The following is a 14,273-nucleotide window of genomic DNA, read 5'->3' as shown; positions in this document are numbered from 1 at the left end:
TCCTAGGATAAAAACTGAAGGACATTTTTATCATACATAAATATCACATAAGATTTAACTAACCAATACCTCTCTGAAGTAAGGCCAAGGAAAGAATGATGAAGTATGCAACTGATGAATTATTGAACACTACACCTGAAACTAATGATGTACTATATGTTGGCTAACTGAATTTAAATTAAAAAAAAAGAAAAAGAAAAAAATAATGCTGAAGTATGAGTCNAAAAAAAGAAAAAGAAAAAAATAATGCTGAAGTATGAGTCAGAAGACAGAAGACCTGGGTTTTAGTTCTACTGTAGCAACAAAGTCATTCTAACTACATTCTAGCGTTGCTGCAGAAAATTCCACTTAATAATGCAAGTTAATGTATTCTTAAACCTACTTGTCCCATCAACATGTAAGCTCTAGTTTTTTTAAATTTTCTTCAGATGGAAAGGGAATAGATTCATATTCCATATACAAAAGCTTTATGTGAAATACCAAAATAAAGAAAAGCAGGAAAAGGTCTCTGCTCAGGGAGGGGAGCACAGAAATTGAAAGAGAGGTGCTAACAGGCAGGAAGAAGAAAAGCAAATTTCACCTATTTTACAATTTTGTTTCTAGGTGGCCATGAGATTTAATGCACGAGAAAAGAGAAACAAAACTAATTTACTAAATGAAAAATAAAATGCAAGTTCTTTTTCATATGTTGTCCAGAGCTAATTCTCTTGTTCTGCTTACTCTAGAAATGTAGATTCCCTTAAAAAGAAATCACTCTTGCATATTGTTTACAAATATAAATCATTTCTAAGGTTGGTTCTATAAAGACAGAGGGGGAGAGAGAGAAGGGAGGGGGGAGAGAGGGAGGGGAAAAAAAGGAAAAGGGAGGAAGGAAGAGAGGGAAGAGAAGAGATTTAAATACAAATGCTTTGAAAGAGGCAATTTCTTGTTGAGAGTTCCTGCTGTGGACTTTGGCTTTAAACTTCTGCTGTCACATTATTCCTCTTGTGTTATGGGATTTTTACTTGCCAACACTCATCCTGAATGCTGAGCCATTTAAAAATCATTCATTCATAGCTTGGGAAGCAAATAAGGTCAGAACATTTTCAGACAGATAAATTATGACTACCACCTTACCACAGTTGTCTCGGCCGGACTGCTGAATGAATTTAAATTAATCTCAGTCAGTTTTAACCCACTGCAGATATGACCCCTAGGCTTTTCTTCAATAAAAATCAGTTGCAGCAAAATAACTTTGCTTCATTAGTGAACAGTCATAAGCTGACCGCGATGTAGCTGCTAGTTAATAAACAGTAAATTGTCCTAAAGGTGTTCAGAGCACAAATTATGAAACACTGCAATGTATTTCTTCTAGTTTTACTCCAAAATAAACCTAAGGTAAATATAAATTTTAAGAATACCATGTTACATGGGGCACCTGGGTGGCTCAGTCAGTTAACTGTTTGACTCTTGGTTTCAGCTCAGGTAATGATCTCAGGATCCTGAAATCAAACCCCAAATAGGGCTCCACACTCAGCATGGAGTCTTCTTGGGATTCTCTCTCCCCCTGCCTCTCCCACTCATGCTCTCTCTCTCTCTCACTCTAAAAATAAATAAGTAAATCTTAAAAAAAAAATAGGCCATATAACTCACTAACATATCACTGTGCTGTATTTACTATAGTTGATGCTTAAACTAATATTATATCAAATATAACTTGAGAAATGACACTATTTTTTAAAATTATGAAATACTTCAATACCACCCATACGAACTCATGATCCCAGTGAGATATAATATTCTATTCATTCTTGTACTTTCCATGTTATTTATTAATCAGCCATAATTTTAAATGTCTGCAAATATTTACACTTGTGAAATCTCCCACTACTTTTTTTTTTTCCTAATTTCAGTGGAAAAGCTTACATACCTAAACATAAAATAAACTTTACTCTTCCAATTTAGGCCTCATGAGTGATACTCAGAGAAACTGAGAGCACTCCCTATAGCTAATAAGAAATGATACTGAAATTTTGATAACCTCCTATGTAGTTTTTGTTCCTTTAAATAGGAAGAAGAGACATGTGAGTGAAAAAGAGATATTTTGTTGCCCAAAGATATCAGTTGAGATATCGTATTAGTAATGAATATATGAAATAGTAATTGACTAAAAAGGCCATAGATACATTCCAGAAAGTGTCTTTACAGGATCCCCAAAGCTAAAGAATGCTAATGAAGACCTGGGTACCAGGATATCCATTGTATTCATACCTGACCTTTCTTGTCTCACAAGCCAAGAAACCTACCAAAGCAAGCAGCAATCAAGAATACTTGTGAGGTGCTCCCTTCTCTTAGCACTCAGACTTTACCTGCCAATTCACATCATTGTATTTCCAGGACAGAGACACAAAAACTCATTGGTGGCACAGTGACAAAATCAGAAGAACGCTTTTTGAAAAGTGTTTCATAACTCAATATGAAATTTTGTTTCACACAAAATACTTTTGAAACTATGGACGTCAAAGAAAAAATCTGAGTTTGCAAATATAAAACTGTTTAATTGCCTTTCGATCATATATACGTGTATTATGTGTGTGATACACAGATGTGTATAATGTAAAAATGTTATGTTACGCGTGTAATTCTTTTATGATTTTTTTTTCCATTTTGATAGAATTCAAATTAACAACTTGACTGCATAACATGTACAGGCATTATCCCTAATATGATCAAGTACTAAGTGACTTTTTTCCAAAAACAATGAAAAGAATGAAAGTTAACAACTTTGCAAATATGTTTATCAGGTCTCAAGTCTGTTTTTCTGCTAAAATTTGGGCAATAGGTGGTTCTTGTTTTTCAGTAAAAAAACCTATACAAAATTTATTTTATCTTACAAATCTCCCTGTGCTAAAATGGTACCCGGTACACTTCATTTTCCAGAAAGCATTATACATAGACTTATTAGCTGGGTAAAAATATACATNTGCAAATATGTTTATCAGGTCTCAAGTCTGTTTTTCTGCTAAAATTTGGGCAATAGGTGGTTCTTGTTTTTCAGTAAAAAAACCTATACAAAATTTATTTTACCTTACAAATCTCCCTGTGCTAAAATGGTACCCGGTACACTTCATTTTCCAGAAAGCATTATACATAGATTTATTAGCTGGGTAAAAATATACACAGATTCTTGGAATGATCTATAAGGAAAAACACCAGTCATGGGAAATTAGCCCCTGTGGCAGTATCAGCCAGGGGAAATATTTCCAATATGTTTACATGAAGGCCTTTTGGCACTCTCAAGCGGTAACTTCCTATTCTTCTTTCCCCTAGGATATCCTGAAAATATCCCTCAGAAGGGATTATTCACTATTAAAATAAGTTGCCTTCAGCTGTGAATGTTTAATTACAAATCATGAGCAACAAAGATGGCATGAAATATCTCTTACTAGTGAACCAGAACACGAGTTTGGTCTGGTGTCTGACAAAGGTAGGTAGAATCAAAACCAAATCATCAATTAGATACTTGGTAGGATGACTTAAATAAATGTCCAATGCACATTAAAATAAAAAGGACTGCTTCAGCTATAGAATTTAATAGGATATGTAGTCAAGGAAACTGAAACTCTGAAGAAGCTCTCCTGGGATTACTATAAAGGTTTCCTTGTCAGCTGGCCTGGAAAGGCTGGAAGACCTATGTGGTGTGTTTGCACTTACAGCTGGAGGACCAAGGGATCCATCCAGGTTAACAAGGCATTGATAGTGTGTTGGTCAGTTGTGGTATGTGGCACCACAGGCAAAAGAAACACACGGTACCAAACGTCGTTCAAAAAGGTCAATGATAGATGATATTATGTATTATTTATGAATGTACATACATGTGGTAAATGTTTAAAAATATGAAATAGTAAGAACAAACCCAAATTCTGAATAGCAATTACTCCTGGAGAGGAAAAGAAGGAATATGAAAGAGGAATGGAGTTTCTTNTGTGGTATGTGGCACCACAGGCAAAAGAAACACACGGTACCAAACGTCGTTCAAAAAGGTCAATGATAGATGATATTATGTATTATTTATGAATGTACATACATGTGGTAAATGTTTAAAAATATGAAATAGGAAGAACAAACCCAAATTCTGAATAGCAATTACTCCTGGAAAGGAAAAGAAGGAATATGAAAGAGGAATGGAGTTTCTTCAACTATTTTTGCAACGTTTCACAAAAAAACACACACACACACAAAAAACAAAAAACAGGATCCCACGGAAGTATGGCAAAAGTGATCTGAGTGATGATGGGTAAAAGAGCTCTCTGAATTACTGTGTATTTAAAATTTCTGAAGAATAAATTTAAAATACAGAAGTTTGGGTGCCTAGGTGGCTCAGTTGGTTAAGTGGCCAAATATTGATTTCGGCCCAGGCCATGGTCTCAGGGTTGTGAGATCAATACCTCAGTTGTGCTCCCCGCTCAGCAGGAAGTCTGCTTGAGAGGCTGTCTCTCCCTCTCCCTCTGCCCCTACCCCCACCTCTCATGCTCTCGTGCTCTCTCTCTCAAATAAATCTTAAAAAAAAAAAACAGAGTCTAGGGCACCTGGGTGGCTCAGTCGGTTAAGTGTCTGCCTTCAGCTCAAGTTGTGATCTGATCACATCAGGCTCCCTGCTCAGCAGAGAGCCTACTTCTCCCTCTCCCTCTGCCTCTCGGTCTCTCATGAATAAATAAATAAAATCTTAAAAAAAAAAAAAGGAGTCTGATTCTTGATTTCAGCTCAGGTCATGATCTCAGGGTTTGTGAGATCAAGCCCCATGTCTGGCTCGTGCTGAGCACGGAGCTTGCTTTAAATTCTCTCTCTCCTCCTCCCTCTGCCCCTCCCCAATCCCCCTCTCTATAAACAAACAAGCAAACAAACAGAAGTTGCATTAAGAAGGGGAACAAAGAAATGAGATAAATTCTGGAGTTAGCAAGATACTAATTATTCTACCAAATTTATGCCATTCCTTGAAAACATTCCACATTTTCTACATCTCCTCTATGCCAGTGTTTTTCTGAAATTGCATTGTCCACCCACAACATCTCTGCCAAAAAGAATCCTACGTTTCCTCAAAGCCAACTCAAACATTAATTTCCATATCAAGCCTTCCCTTAATTGCTTAAAAAAATGTATTTTCTCTCTCAACACTCTATGTAGTTCCTCTGACCCAGATTTAATGGCACTGATAAAATATTACTTTTATTTACTATAGCAGTATGTATTCTTATCCCCAGTCAGAATGCAACACATGGTAAAAACTTACATATGGAAAGTACCCAATGGATGTTTTTTGAACTGAAAACTTTGTTGTACTCAGCACAGTTTTACTATTTCAGTTTTTCAGAACCAGTCTCTTTTTAAAAAAAATTTAAATATATGTGTCATCTGTGAATATAAATTTCTGAAAATAAAATATGATAATGCAATGTAAGAATATGTCTGGTCTGTGAAAAAACTGAAGATACAACCAGGCACTGTAATTACAAAGACGATCTCTTTTAATCTTCAAAACAAGTACTAAGTGTAAGTTCTGTTTATTTCTACACTTTATAATTGAGGAAACTGGGACTCACTGAGAGTGATTACCAACTTTCCACCAGTTAGTGAAGTTGGAGCCCAAGGCCTTTGCTTTTAATTGCTTTCTCTCTGTCTCTCTCTCTCTCTCTTTTTCACACACACACACACACACACACACACACACACACACACATCCTGCTGGATACCTCTTGGTCCCTTTAAAGTAAAATTAGAGCTGATTAAAAAAAATGTTGCAATATCTGCAAATACTGATTTCACTTAAGAGGGGGATTAAAATTACTTGACATCTGTTTAGTGCTTTAATAGCATTTCAAATTTCTCCATGTCCATCATTCGATTCTTGCAAGTTATTATTAAAATTTTTACACAAAATACATATTAATGATTCCCCAACAAAGATCAATACAAATCCTTCAAACACTGCACAGTAGTTTCTAATTAATTCAACACAGTCCTGTTTCATTGCTTTGCCATAATCTATTTCATCCTCCTTTATTACCTAATGTGTTTTACCTTTTGGAATATTGTGTAGAGTTCATTGCATATTCATAAGGTTTATATATTTTTGCTACTGGACAGAGTCTGTATCTTCAAAGTATTGGTTCTTCATTCCTCACCCCTTCCTTTTCATGAAATCAAAGACATTTTTCCAGAACTGTAGTTTACACATTCTCTCCATGATCTTGGATAGTTGGCTTTAAAAGCGTTTTGAAGTAGCAAAGACAGATACTAAATGTCATGGTGTCATCTCCTCTCTATATACTTCATTTAGGCTAAGACTGTCCTCTCAACCCAAAACTTCTGGTACCTTCATCCACTGCTCAGAGTGGGAGGTGGCACACATGAAACCTTTGCTTTATTTTTGCACCTTTAAAAGCACCTGCCTAGTAGGGATATTGTGAAGATTAAGTAAAATAGCACATATAAAAATATTAGAGTAAGGCTAGGCACACAGTAAGTGCTCAGTAAATAGTGACAATTTATTATTACTGTTGCCTTACAATTGTATTTTAATAATTTCATTTATAAAACCTATTTTCCTATTTATAATGTCTTTTTCATAATTTGGATTTTTGTTTTAAAATGTTACATTTAGTAGAACACTTTCTTCTCCTATTTCAGTAATAGTAGGAGGAATGTGAACTTCAGCAATCACTGCCTTAAGTTTTCTGCCTTAATACTGTAAACCAACACATTACACCCTAAAAACAACTCTGCATCAGATCAAGCTTTCTTTCTTCTTGTAAATTTATCTTCTAAACTGCAATTATATTCCACGTACCTACAAGTCCCTGAATAAGAGGATACAGGATATCCTAGAACATGAGGATTAAATCAGATGTTGGACACAAAATGCTTAGGATCACACCTGGAACATAGGAACTATGTTACTAACAAAGTTAGCGCTTTGTTGCGGTATCATTACATCTGAGCAATGACCTGGACAGAGACCTCAGTGCCTAGAACCAGCAGTACTCCCAGTACTTGGGTGGGTGTCTGCAGTAAGTAGGAGCAGAAGAGAGGCAAAAGACAGAACGGCAAAGAAGAAAACTAATTCTCAAAACACAAGATGCCAACTGTAGATTCCCAGAATGATTTGGGAGGTACTTAGCCTTACTGCAAAGGCCTGGGTCCCCCACATGATGCTCAAGGGCTCTGTCACAAAAACCCAACTCTGATATTAACTGCTTTTATTCCTAGTCTCAGGATTTATTTTTCTTGAGATAGCATAGTAAACATCCTGCTTAATTTTCTCCCTTGACATGAGTTTTGATTTGTCCTAAATTCAATAAAGAAGTGCATCTTCTGGGGTGCCTGGGTGGCTCCATCGGTTAAGTGTCTGAGTCTTGATTTCAGCTCGGCTCAGGATCTCAGGGTCCTGGGATCAAGTTCGGTATCCAGCTCTGGGTTCAGTGAGGAGTCTGCTTGAGGATTCTCTCCCTCTGTCCCTCCCTCAACTCACTCACACTCTCTCTAATATGTAAATAACACATTAAAAAAAAAAGAACTGTATCTTCTGTGTCAGTCGCTCATCTCTTTCTTCCAATGTTAGTAAGAAAAGTTCTAGAAAAATCTTTAATACCTGCCTGTAAATGCCAGTGACCCAGATTCTAATATTTTCTATCACAATTATTAAATATCAGTAACATGCCTTAATAGACTTTGCTTTATTGTGCCAGAAATTGCATCTTTCTCCCATGTGCTGTTGAAGAAGGCAGTCAAAGGTCTGTTCTGACAGGGCCTTACAATTTGGGTAGAGCTTTGCAGTGGGGCCAGGACCTCTAGGCCCCACATTGTCTCTCCACAGCTATCTCCCACGGCTCAATTCCCGAGATGCAGTATCTTTTATTAAACTGTCTATGTCTTCACCCTTTGGTTAACACAGTCAGCTATCCTAACAAATCCCTGCCTTGGTCTCTCAGAAAGAGAAAATATATATTCTTATTTTTGTGTCTGCAAGAGCTCTATAAGGAGTTAAATTTTCCAAAATTTCTTTTCCATTGCCTTCTTAACCTAGCTGTTTTTCCTTCAGTTTCACATTATCTTGTTTCAATCATACTAACTTGGATATGATTATTTTTCTCAAGATGTTTACCTTTTCTTACATCTCTGATCACTTTTCCCTGTCTCTGTACAAAGATTTTTATGGGTAGTTTACTTTTTTCAATGTTTTCAATCTGTTTCTAAGTATACACTTTTCATTTATTACTTCTGTAGCTGTAAATATCTATTTTACTACCTCAAACTTTTTGGCTCTCTTTCTTCCCTTGAGACTTCATGTTTTAATTTGTTCTGCTATTCTAACGTCTTCAGAAGTGAGCAAAGAGAAACACGTATTTTATTTTTATTTATGTATAATACATTTTATTTATGTTTATTGAATTATAGAAATGCCACATAGACTATCTCTGCTTTAAAATTTTTGTTATGATTTACTTTATAACAAAGATGACATATACTCTAGTAAAATTTCCATGGACACATGAAAAAAGGTTTATATTCTTTCAGTAGGAAGCACATCTCTCTCTCTCCGTGTGTGTGCATATATGTATAATCACACACACACACTCCCCACAGTACTAATTCACAGGTTCCCTTTATACTCTCTTCCAAACTGCATGCCATTCTTGGGAGCTGGAAACATACCAAATGCCTTGTGCCTGAGAATCTGCACTTGAGCAAACACATCTCTTTGGCTCATCATAATAAAACCAATTGTCAAGTTTCTACCCTACAGACTTCTCCTAAGATGATAGCACCTCTTACAGGAAAGAGAATGAAGTATAAAGGGAATCTTAGTGAGGCTGTTCTGGTCTCTGTTTCTAAGAAAGCTTACAATTTCTATATGTAGGCTTTTTTATGAGTGATAACTAGTAAATGAGCCCCACAGGAAGATGACCTGGTCCAACACTAGGAAGGACTGGATATCAGAAAACTATACTATAATGGAATTATGCAGTTTTAGTACTTGAAAATATCTTAAAGATCATCTGGTCTCTTGCTCTTGTGCGCGTGCACGCGCTCTCTCTCTCTCTCTCACACACACACACACGCACAGAGTTTACTTCCTCCTCTAGACTAAAGGAATCATGTAATTTTTCTCAAGATGTTTTATCCAAAGTTCCCACAGGCCACCAATATGTGTTTTACAGTGTACAACATGAAAATGTCATTTTCTCTAAATATAAGTTGTCCAATTTAGTCATCTGTTATACTTGGTAAAAAAATATGTGACAAAATAGCACCATATGTGTTTAAACATAAGAAGGAATCCATCAAAATTAGGTCTGGCAAAAATAAGTATAATACGTAAGGGAGGTAAATCTATACTATAAGAAAAAATATTTTGTGAGAGTATCACAGGCATTATTTGTAAGTGTAGAGGAAAAGTAGATGGATGATACTATCTAGTTGCTAATATTTGAAATTGAGGTATCTAAATGAGCCATAGAAAATCTGTGTCTATTCACTTGAATTGCTAAAATGCAATATCTCAGGGGATTTATAGAATTACATTGACCTTTATACAAATCAGAGTATAATACATATGAGGAAGCTACATCAAACCCTACAACATTTCTTCTTTGGCTTTGCCAAAGAAATCAAGCCCATGTTGTTTTTAAATAATGGAAGTAAATACATGTGAGACCACAATATAATCTTAAAGCGAAAACATTTTCTCCTCAGCAAGATACATATATTAAAATGAACTGGAATGCCCAGAGAGAACCATTCCCTGAGTTAATAAGATATAGCTGGTTCTTTTGGAAACAGAATGATGGCTGAAGACACCTGTGTATGTGATTGGCATCAAATATCAGCCATTATTCTATCATATCTATTTGGTCAGTGAGCAAGAAGTCTCATAATTTTGAATGAAACCGACCAGATCAGTTCTTTATCAAAACTCTGATACAATATACTTGCTAAATTATAAGTCATCTCTTCAATGTTGCATTCACAACACTGTTTTACCATGAAGGTACTTTCAGTAAACTAATCTGGCGAGTTAATTGTTGAATTGCAAGATTGTGAAAACTATCTACAGCAGAACACAGACTTATTTTTAAAAGAAAACAGTCTTATTTAAAAAAGTTCACTTTTATGTTTCATAGGTAAAGGTTAAATCATGAAAACAGAATAGACTTCCATCTGTGATAAATAAATTTTTAGATTTCTATGGACCCTTTAATATTAATGATATACTGTCAGCAAAAAGACACAGATAAATAATTGAAATAACACAGGTTTTTTTCTAGTATCAAAGACAGATTGTACGTCCTAAAAACATTTTAAATTTAGCTGAAAAAAAAAGATTAATAACAACAAAAGAAACAAACCAACAAAACCCCTACAGGTCATTCCTACATACCTTACAGAGCACAGGGTTATTTTATGCCATAATCCATATAACTATACTAGTTTTTAAGACCATAGCTAATCTGAGTATAGTTAATTTTTTCTCACCTACCTGGGAAGAGTAGGCAGAGTAAAACTAAGACAAAATTCTAATGACAATCAGTTGCAGAACCAGTGCCTCCAAATGCCCATAAAAGATGCACATAAAAAAACAAGAGTCTGGCTGCAAGCATGATTCTTTCACTATAGCATCAGGGGGACATCATATGAGCCAAGTGAAAGAATCTAACAAATATTCTCATTTAAAAACAGACACCCGGGCAAAGGACATCACTAGAAATTTAAGAGTAAGGAAATCCAAAAGCCACATCAATAAAATTGCACATGTTTAAATTTATTTGTAATTAAATAAGTATAAATAAAAAATAAAATATTGTTTCTTCTCTTCCAGATCAGCAAATATGAAAAGACTGAAAATACCCAGCATTAGAGACAGCATGAAGAATATCTATCCCACATAGTATCAGTAAGGAAATAAGGGGCCTTTTTTTTTCTGGAAATTCCATTACAAGAAATATATCTTAAGGAGATACATGAAGAAGTATACAAAGAATTTTAAGCAAAAAAGTTCAGAGAAGCATTTTTTTAATATCAGAAGTTTGGAAACAATCTAAATGTCTATCAATTAAGAACTATCCTGAGTTCCCGAAGCTCCATATTAAAATGATCAAGAATATCATTGTTGATTTGAGCCTCTGAATTTACCGTTCCCCTTGCAGCCATGTGTGCCCTCCCCCTGCATTTCTGAACACTCTTTCAGTTAAGCCAGGGCATATGACTATTAGGAATAATGAGTGTTGAGCAGAGGTGAGGGGTGACATGTCCATGTTGAAGTACTTAAGAGCCAGTGTGTGAACATTCATCTCCCCTCTACCCTGACCTAGAAACTAAATTTCTAAATAGCTTATCTGCAAAGTAAATGTTGGCTGAAACACAGAGCCACTAATTGGAAGATAGCTACTGGAGCCACAACAGACTTTACGAGATCAAAAAACAAACAAGTGTGTTGTTAGGAGATTTGGCGATTTATTAATTACAATCATAGAGACTAGCCTACCCTGACTAACAAAAGCATTTCTAGCAAATGTGGGACACTGTTGTAAAAACATACATATATGGCATTGGCTTAGTCATCAAGTGGAAGGTAGTAAGAAAACATTTCCAGAGACCAGTGAAATATTATATTCATGTTATGAAGCAGCAAAACATTTGATAAAATTGAAGACTTGATAACTTCAAAGAGACTCTATACCTAATGAACTTTTAGCTCTGGGACAATGACTATGACGATTGAATGAACTTAATAGCATGTGTTAATTGCTAACTGATGGTGTCTGGCAGGTATTACAAGAAAAGTGAGATCAAGATAGAATTAGTACCAAGGAAGGTACGGGAAGCAAGCCCTCAAAATGAAATCTTAGGACAATTATTTTTGTCCTTGGTTTTGAAAAGAGAGTGGGATCCTTGCTTATGGCAATAGGACGCTAGTAATCCATGGTGCTCCGTGGTATCATAATTAATTAATGATCATCTGTGACCTATTGTGAGGGTCTGCCAGTTCAAGTGCTTTGAGATACTGAAGGGTGCTGCATGTTTCTGTTACATAATTATTTAAAAACACTGATGAGGGAGAGATACTTCTGTACTACAGAGTTTGCAGAAAGAAAATGACATCCTTGGATTTTGAACATTCTGATTTCAAAGCAAAAAAAAAAAAAAAAAAAGTATTCCCAGAATATTAATGAACAAGTGGCACTGCTTAACTTTCAGTGAGAAGGTAGTGGTAATTATTGTAATAGGACATAAGCATGAAGTCATAATCTGAATGCTAAGAATATGGGTTTTTTGGCTTTTAGTTTTTGACCAGTGTCTAATCAATCATAGCATCTTTAGAAATAAAATATATGAACGGCCTACTAAATATTACCTGCTATGGTCTGAATGTTTGTGTCTCTCCAAAATTCCTATGTTGAAATCCTAATACCCAATGTGATGATATAGGAGGTGGGGCCTTTGGTGATTAGGTCACGAGGCTGAAACCCTCATTAATGACATTAATGCCTTTGTAAAAGAGGCCCAAGAACAGCCTCCAGAACAGTGAGAAATAAATTTGTTTATAAACTACCCAGGTATTTTGTTAGACAGCCCTAAGACATTACTTTATCTGTGTAACAGGAAAAAAAATAGGTCTAGTGACCAGACTTGAGAAACCACAGCTGAAGTCATAGCTGCTTAACCAGTATTTTATAGATTCAAGAGTTCACAGACCCAAAGTGCTTGATTGATGGGAAAGCTGGTTCCCCTGGAAGAATGACCTGAGTAACTGCCACACATACTGTAAACTTTTCTCCTAGTCTTCCCGAAGGTACTTACCGCCATTTTCTTTCATGGCTGGCACGTGAGAGAGATAAGACAGCCACGCCTTTAAAAGTGTACAGGCTCAAAACTGGTATTCATTCTTGCGGGCCTCAAAATGCCACAAAATTCTGCAAGTCAAAATGAGCATACAGTGATAATTTGATAAACGGTGTTTTCATTCAAGTCTGTACCACAGTGAACTCAGTGGGCCCAAGGCCCCATCCTATGATTGCAGTCCCATTTCCCAGATGCATAGTTGAAGTAGATCGACTTAACGACTGGCAGACGCTGGCTCCCTACCTCACGGAATATGGGCCATTATCACAAAAGGCAGGATTAAGCGGACTCACATAGAACCTCCTCTCCCTACAGCAAACACCTCGGGAAACCAGAGACAAGAGCCACCAGCAGAAACAGGTGGATCTCCGTAAGTAACTACACTCCGCCATAAACTTAAATCAGGCGCACACCGATTTCAGCTGCTAGTGTAGAACAGTGTATTTACATGAACAAATTATCAAAGCTATGAGCCAGTTTCTCTACATCTTCTTCCAGAATCTGGACGGTGCGGATGCATGAAGCTACTGAAGGCAGCAGAACAAGTGGCACGAGGGAGTTCCAAGTGTGTGAATGCTCATGTCTGAGAGCCGTGGACCAGCTCTGCTTCTGGCTCCTCACAGCCTGGCAGGGCCTCCGGGGCCCTGCGGCTTCCTGGGGCAGAGTCAGACGCCTTGCTGGGGAGGACTCCCAGGCCACACTGCATCATATTCCTCTCTACCCCCCCGAGCAGTCCAGAATATACCTCGCCTAGTGCCTTCTACTTTTTCCTTTTTTAAAGATGACTAAAAGTACACCGACATGTAGGTGATCTTCTGCTAGAAACCGGATATACCCAGAGTTTAAGTCGAGTACAGCCAACATTCTCTCAGAGGCAGACGAGGCTGTCCCTGAGCAAGCACGGCAGGCTTGGGCAGTCCAGGACTGTGGACTTGAGGCTGGTGAGGAAGTCGATGTTGGTGTCCACTGAATGCTGTCTCCATTTCAGAACCACTATGGTCTTCTCATTTCCAGACATGTCAACTTCACTTTTCTGCCCCCCGGAATTTAATCCATTGATTTAAATATATATTGTACGTGAGTTACAAATCCTCACTTCTGCCACTCTGCTAGAACTTTTCCAGAAAAGCCTCCATTTCTTCCTTGATCCTGCTTCTAAAAGTAATGCGAAGTTACTGTCAGTGTTTGGAGTTTGGAGCTGACGAGCTGCTGGTCGGTCATCCTGGCTAAGCACCGGGCAAGGCCAGTGGAAGTGGTGTGGAAGTACCTCGGAGGGGAGGTGGACACCCACACAAAGTCACAGCAGTGGCACGTGGCCGTGGCGAGGTGGTGCAGGCGTGGCGAAGGGGAAGAGCGAGTCCAAGTCTGTCCACTGCAAGACAGGAAAGTGGGTG

The 14,273-nt window shown here is 37.1% G+C and overlaps 1 pseudogene; it reads right to left on the bottom strand.

The window, feature by feature from the left end:
- LOC100465479 overlaps positions 1-12,843 on the bottom strand; it is a 143,429-nt pseudogene extending 130,586 nt beyond the window's left edge.
- Positions 12,844-14,273: the final 1,430 nt, after the last annotated feature.

The sequence above is a fragment of the Ailuropoda melanoleuca genome, chromosome 1 (genome assembly GCF_002007445.2).
Source record: "Ailuropoda melanoleuca isolate Jingjing chromosome 1, ASM200744v2, whole genome shotgun sequence".
NCBI classification, from domain to species: Eukaryota; Metazoa; Chordata; class Mammalia; order Carnivora; family Ursidae; genus Ailuropoda; species Ailuropoda melanoleuca.
This window is presented reverse-complemented; position numbering and strand designations above follow the sequence as displayed.